This window comes from Microcebus murinus, chromosome 12 (assembly GCF_040939455.1).
Source record: "Microcebus murinus isolate Inina chromosome 12, M.murinus_Inina_mat1.0, whole genome shotgun sequence".
NCBI classification, from domain to species: Eukaryota; Metazoa; Chordata; class Mammalia; order Primates; family Cheirogaleidae; genus Microcebus; species Microcebus murinus.
Genome location: NC_134115.1, coordinates 62,587,157 through 62,595,112, shown reverse-complemented (window position 1 = coordinate 62,595,112; position 7,956 = coordinate 62,587,157).

The following is a 7,956-nucleotide window of genomic DNA, read 5'->3' as shown; positions in this document are numbered from 1 at the left end:
GTCAGACTTGTCAGAGGTGTCCTTATTTTTTGTTGGTTTTCAAATAATCAGCTCTTTTTTTAAAAAAAAAAAGTATCAATTTTACTATGTTTTGTAAACTTTGGTTAATTCATTTTTTGCTTTTTATCTTAATTTTTTCCCTGCTGATAGAAGATCAAAGATGTTAAAATATGTCATATTTATTGTTGCTGCTGTGACTGAACCCATAAGCAATATGGAACCACGTGGAGGATGGGGCGCTGATTGGAAACTGATCACAAGGATGGGGAGAGGCTGGACGCCGAGGGGGACTGTAGTCGGTGTCTCTTGTGTCTGTGTCACACCCTTTAGGCCATCTCTGATTCCAGCTATAGCTGTGATGGGCAGTCTGACTCACTTCCTGCTGCTGGTGCTCCACCCCAAGACACCTCTTGTCTTTCTCCACTCTGTACTGGGGCCTTCTCCCAGGGCCAGACAGCTTTCCAGCTAGGCCAGCTCAGAATCGCAGAGGAGTCCATGCCCTATGGGCAGCTCTCAACCAGTGTGCAACCGTGGCCAATGAGCAAATGCCTGCGCCTCCTGTCCATCAGGTGGACGCGTTGGGTGAATATTCTACGCACCTCTCAGGTGTACTGGAGGAACTGAGCTCCTATTGCTGATGGCAGTGACCTCCATATTATGCCCATCAATGGGGTTGTCTTCTTTCTACATTTTTCTCTCCCTATTTCCTCACTCTGGTTTCTTGTAGTCACCGGCATCAAGTCCTCATTTCAGGCTCTGCTTTGTGGGACACCAGAACAAACATCACCGCAGTCTGGGAAATGCTTGTGGTGAACGCAGAGTAGGATAAATGGTAGAACTTCTAAGTCAGCCTCTCCCCTGTTTGCAGGCGGCCTTGAAGAAAGCCGCGGTGCACGGATGGACAGAAACCGCCATGCTAGGCAAGAGCCGTGACGCTGGAGGCCAGGCGGCTTTGCTGTGGGTGGGTGTCTCCAACAAGCATAACACTAGGAGAAGAAGCAGCCTTTCTTGAACTGTGAGAAAGTACTGTGTCGTTGATTGGCAGAGACCTGGATCAGTGGCAGCTGGGGTGGTGTGGGTGACGGGACCACCAGAACGTCTCTTCAAGATCACCCTGACTCCAGCAGAGTTCTCAGAAACACGCCACTTACTGCCAATGGAGCATTGACACCAGGGAAGTGAATCTGGCCACAGGGGACATCCCTGAATTCCCGTCTCCCAAAAGGTACCCACAGATAAACAGTGACTCAAACTAATTCCTGGGCAAATTTGAAGGAAGAATTGTTGAAGAATATTTGAGAAAGAAAAAGACAACTTTGTGCTAATTTCATACCTAGGGAATCTGACTTGTAATTTAGGTTTTAAAAGAAAGAAACATGAACCTATTTTATCATCACAATTGGGTAAAGTCTGGAACATATTTTACAGCCACATTATCAATAATTATTCAGTTCACCATTTTCCCCAAATTCAGTCATTTGCCTATCATCTTGACAATATACCATTTGTACTATTAGTTACTTAATATTTTTCTTTCAACCAACACACTTTTTAAAACTCAAAATATCCACTTCATATTAAATAAAAACAAATGTGAAATTATGGATTTGAGTGTCTACCTATATTTTTCTAATGCATATTAAAATAAATATGTAACTATTAAAGTCAAAATCACCTCAATGTATATGTGGCACACATACTATACACATTGGGAAACATTGATTTGGACATAACTATAAATTATTTTGACTTTGTTTCTCATTAGATTTCTTGCGTGTTATGATTTCCTCTACTTTGTGAGATCTTAATTCTCCATTAATTTCCATTTGGTTGCAATTCTTCCACAAAGTTTGTTTCTCAGAAAGGGTAACTGCATGCTATAATTTTGAGTTTGACATTTCTGGAAGTGTCCCATTTTTGTTTTCATATATGAAAGTTTGGCTAGCTGTGGAATTTTAATATTATAATTCTTATCCACTGGATTATTTACACATTGCTCCATTGTCTTCTAATTTTGAATATTGCAAATGAGAACTCCAATGCCAGCCTGAATTTCTTTCTGTATAGAAGTTTATAGGATTTTTTTTAGGATTTTATAGGATTATCATTGAAGTGCAGAAATCTTACCAGATTTGTACTTGGGTAGATTTTTTTTGCAACAATTCTGCCCAGGACTCAGTGAACCATTTCAATCCATAGATAAAGCTCCTTCAGCTCAGGAAACTTTCTTTCATTATTTTGTTAATCGATGCTTCTTTTCCATTCATTCTTCTTTCTTATTCTGACTCAGATAAATATCAAAAGATTATATCTAGTTGCCTCTCCCTTATCTTTTATCTCACACATTTATCTTTTAAGTCTGTGTTCTGAGAGGATCATATTCATTCTTTTGATTTTATCTAATAATTCATGAAATCAAGTTTCAGTAGCATATATGCTATAGTTCTATTTTATTTTGGTAAGCATACAGTCATTATTTTATTTTCAAAAACTGCTTCTTGTTCTCCTCATATTCTATTCCATGCTTCTTTACCCTCTGAAATTTCACTAAAAATACACATCTGAAGTTTTTAGTTATCTCTTTTTTCCGTAATAATTCTTTTTAAATAGAAGCCATTGACTTTGATTGATCTGCTGGTTCCCTTTTTTTTTTTTTTTTTTTTTTGTAATCACACAAGAGGAGGTTTATTTTCTGGCTAGCCAGGGTCCAAGTCCCAGAGCACCAACACAGTGGCCACTCTCGCAGGCAAGGACCCCGACCGGAACAACGGCATGCCTTTTATCCCCATGGTGCACAAGCTGCGCACAAGCTGACTACGCGTGGATCGTGCGTTGACCTTTAAAATGATTGGTTGCCTACTATTGCCTTTTGAAATAATTGGCGGGTTGGTTGCCCTCTATTGCCTGATGGGCCACTCGCGCGTGCTTCAATGACCTCATCCCATAATTCCCCCTACAGCGGTGTAGCAAGCAAGCAATGACCAGAAGCAAAGGTTTGTGGTTAGCTCATTGCCCCACCCAAGTAAATTCCTCTGCCCTTCCTTTGTCCTACAAATTCCTCTGCCCTACATTCCCTCCTTTCTCTAGGTAGCAGACGAGCACTCTTGCTCGTCCTCAAGGTCTCTTAGGTGCTCTAGTTCTATAGCACTTGACCATAGCTGCTGATATTGTTGTTGCAATACTAGTAGCTGGACAGTGTTTATCCGTTCTTTCACAAAAGCTACTAGTCTATTAATTACACATGGTGCAAAAGTAAGGACTAAGATTAGCATAATCAGTGGGCCTAGTAGGGTGGATAGTAGCATTGTTAACCAGGGGGAACTGTTAAACCAAGACTCAAACCAACCTGCTTGCTGTTCATATTCTCGTTTGCGGCGGGCAAGCCCTTCCCTGACCTTAGCTATAGATTCTCTAACAACTCCCATATGGTCTGCATAGAAACAACATTCTTCTTTGAGGGCAGCACACAGTCCTCCTTGCTGGAGGAATACTAGATCTAACCCCCTCCAGTTCTGGAGCACGACCTCGGATAGGGAGGTTAGTGACTTGAGTATTAAACCCTCTTTGCCGCATTGCCAGAGAAGAGATACTAGTTCCTGCTCCTATTGCCCCTAAGCCAAAAAGAGTAGCCAAGGTTATGGCTGTGAAGGGCTCTCTTTCTTTCAAAAATTAGGTTGGTGACTCTTCGCCCTACTATGCCCTCATACATTGTCTCCTCAGTGTGGTATATTATTTTTGGGAACACTAACACCATTATACAGTCATCTTTAGACCCATGTAAGGTTATGGGGTTGGTGGGGGTTCGGGGCGGTAAGTACAGCTGTAGGTCTCTACCCCAAAAACATTAGACCAAAAACACAACATCCCCAAAACACAACAACCAACCCCCACCGCGACCCGTCCATGTTTGTCACCCAGTCAATCTTTAGATGCCACAACCCCAGTCCAAGTCTGTGTCAGCGGTCCTGGGCTGTCGCCGCCTCTCGGGTCAGTCTGGTCTTCAGAGGATTCTTCGGGTCTGCAGTTGCTTTCCACTGGTCCTGGCACTGCTCCGGGTCTTTTTTATTAGCAAGTCTCACGTGGGAGTGGTGTAGCCAGGTCGCTACTATTCTATCGACCTTAAGAGCAGTGGGGGTAACAAGAATAATTTGATAGGGGCCCTTCCACCTCGGCTCGAGGGTTCTGCTGTTATGCCATTTCACCCACACCCAGTCCCCCGGCTGGTGTGGGTGAAACGGGTGTCCGGCACCCTCCTCCTCAGGCCAGTAGATAGCACGGAGGGCCGGCCATACTTGACTGTGGACACGTTGCAGAGCCTGCACCGCTTGTAACACTTCTTTGGGATGTCCCAGAAGAGCCTCAGGGCTCATCCTAGGAACTACAGGAGGGGGTGTGCCGTACATGATTTCAAAAGGGGTTAAACCCAAGTGATAAGGGGTGTTCCGGGCTCGGAACAGGGCGAAGGGAAGGAGGGTCACCCAGTCTCCGCCAGTCTCTAGGGCCAATTTAGTCAGGGTCTCCTTTATTGTTCTATTTATTCGCTCTACCTGCCCAGAGCTCTGGGGATTATATGCACAATGTAATTTCCAATCTATCCCCATAGCCTGGGCCAGCCCTTGACTAACCTGACAGACAAATGCAGGTCCATTATCTGATCCTATCCCTTCCGGCAGTCCATACTTGGGGACTATTTCTTCTAATATTTTCTTAGCTACTGTCAAAGCTGTTTCTTCTATCGTAGGGAAGGCTTCTACCTATCTGGAAAACGATCTACCATGACCAGTAAATATCGGTACCCATATTTTCCAGGCTTGACCTCTGTGAAATCCACTTCCCAAAATAGTCCTGGCTGCCTCCTCCTTTCCCTCGTACCTGCGTGGGTCCCTCTGGTCCTCCCCGGATGCATGACCTGACAGGCTCGGCAACTTTTGACGATGTCATCTGGAACCTGTCCTTGTGACTTGAACCTTAGTTGAGCAGTGTCCAGCAGTTGCAACATCTTTCTCTTCCCTAGATGTGTGGTTTGATGCAGGTGCTCTAACAGGTGGCGTCTTAAGAGTTCTGGCACTATTAGGTGATGCCCTTCATCCTGCAACCAGCCATCTTCACGTAGCTGCTCTGAGGCCCAGACCTCATCCACACTGGAATAGTCCGGCAGAGGAGGCAACCGTCCCATGCCTGGGGGTGGCAGGCTAAGGTACAGGATGTTTGGAGTGCCTTCTGCAGCCTTCTTAGCTTCAGCATCTGCTCTCTGATTGCCCCGTGCTTCCACGGAATCCCCGCTCTGGGGTCCCGAGGTATGGACTACCGCCACTGCTGTGATGAAGCCCCTTTCCCTGTAGAGGGCCCCATGTATGTGCACAGTCCCAAAGGCATAGCGGCTGTCAGTGTACACCATCAGCCTTTTTCCTCGGGCCCGGCTAAGAGCCTCCGTCAGCGCTATTAGTTCTGCCTTCTGAGCAGATGTCCCTTGCGGAAGGCGTGCCGCCCAGACAAGTTTACCTTGGTCGTCTACTATGGCTGCCCCTTCGTACCTGCGTCCGTCCCGGATGAAACTGCTTCCATCCGTGAACCAGGTCAGGTCGCTACCTGGAAGGGGGCGATCCTTCAAGTCTCTACGAGTCGTCTGGGTCTCGGCTAGGACCTCAAGGCAATCATGTTCAGGTGCAGCTGCATCGGGGGTTGGCAGAAGTGTAGCCGGATTCAAGGTGGCAGGGGTCCGGAACTCGATGCGGGGTGCGTCCAGCAAAAGTCCTTGGTAATGAGTCAACCTCACATTTGTGATCCACCGTCCCGGTGGCTGCTTCAGAACCCCCTCTATGGCGTTCGGGGTGGTGATCTGCAGCCGCTGCCCTAGGGTGAGCTTATCAGCGTCTTTGACCAACAGGGCGGTGGCTTGCAATGATTCACAAGCACGCTGGCCACCCTGCCGCCACCGGATCTAGGTTTTTTTTGACAAGTACGCCACCAGTCTCTTCCAGGGTCCCAGGGCCTGCGTGAGTACCCCCTTGACTATTCCCCTCTTCTCATCTATGAACAGGTGAAACTCTTTTGTAGGATCAGGGAGTGCTAGGGCCGGGGCTTCCAGCATGGCTGCCTCAGGGCCTGAAAAGCGTCTTCCATTTGCACACTCCACTCCCATGCTCGCCCCGCCCTACACCCTTCATATAGAGGTGGAGCCTTCCCCCCCCCCCCCCGAAACCCAAGGTCATCATGGAGGGCCTCCAAGGTCATCATGGAGGGCCTCGTTGAACAGGGTAGGCGAGTTTTTTAAACCCCTGGGGCAGTCTCATCTACGTCAGCTGCCCATGAATTCCTCTCTGTCATCCTGCCACTCAAAGGCGAAAATCTCCTGGCTGCGTGTCGCCACCGCCAGGCTAAAGAAGGCATCCTTTAGGTCTAGGACGGTATACCAAGACAGCGTGGGAGAGAGAGAGCTCAACAGAGTATAGGGGTTAGGGACTGTAGGGTGGATATCCAGGGCCCTTGCATTGACTTCCCTGAGGTCTTGCACAGGCTTATAGTCCTTACCCCCTGGTTTCTTCACCAGCAACAGGGGGGTGTTCCAGGCCGACTGGCATTTCCGGAGAATCCCACTGTCCAGGAGTCTCTGAATGTGGGGCATAATTCCCACTCTGCCTTCCTGGGACATGGAGTACTGTCTGACTCAGGCTGGCTCGGCTCCGGGTTTTAACTCAACATAAAGAGGCGGCCGGTGTTTTGCCCATCCTGTGCCCCCTGTCTCGGCCCACGCCATGGGAAATTCACAGAACCATTGCTCCATGCCTTTCTCTCTGCTTTTTGTGGGCTAGTACAGTCTATATTCATCTGCCTGTGTCAGGGTCAGGATCTGAGTGACCCCGGGGGCTGTTGATGAGATTGCCTTTATTATCAGTTATTATTACTCCCTCTTCTTCAAAATGAATTTGAGCCTTAAGCTTGGTAAGAATGTCTCTTCCCAGTAGCGGTGTGGGGCACTCAGGGATGACCACAAAGGCATGACTCACTTGTCCTGAACCCAAATCCAATCTCTGCCATGTGGTCCACTGATATAATTTGGCTCCTATTGCCCCCTGCACTCAACTGGTCTTACTGGACAATTTTCCTGTGTCTTCCGTTTTAGTACCAAATGTTCTGCTCCTGTATCTATGAGGAAGCTGACTGGGTTACCCTCCATTTGCAAAGTTACCCTAGGTTCAGGGAGGGGGACCGAACCCCATCTTCCCTATTCGTCTGTCACCTGTCCTGCAACCATGGCTTTTTCAGGACCTCCAAGTCTTCGCTCCCCTTTCTTTTTGGGGCACTCCCGGGCCCAATGTCCATGCTCCTTGCAATTGGCACATTGATCTTTCCTAGCCTCTCCCGCCGGGGCCTTTCCCTATCCTCTGACCCTATCTGCCCCCCTCTTGTGGCGGCTATCAGGATTTTAGCCATCTCTCTGTTTGCTTTCCGTGCTTCCCCAGCTTGGAATTTCCTATCTTCTATCCTGATCCTCTCTAACCTCTCTTCTGGCGTCTCTCTATTGTTATAGACCTTCTCCGCCACTTTTAACAGGTCCTGCAGAGTCTTTTTGCCCAATCTATCTATTCTCTGCACCTTGCGCCTAATGTTGGGGGCCGCCTGATTGACAAACGCCATCATAACAGCTGCCTTACTCTCCTCCATTGTGGGATCTATGGGGTGTACTGCCGGAAGGCCTCTATGATCCTCTCTAAGTATGCTGCCGGGCTCTCCTCCGGCCCCTGATGAACATCTCTTACCTTGGCCAAATTGGTCGGCTTTCGCGCCTCCATACGGAGACCGGCCATCAGAGTCTGGCGGTAGACCCGGAAACGCTCCCTACCTTCAGCCTCATTGTAGTCCCAAAGCGGCCGTTCAAGGGGAAAAGTTCGGTTGATGGTTCTCGGGTTTGTAGTAGGTCTGCCATCCTCCCCCAGAACCAGCTTCCATGCCTCC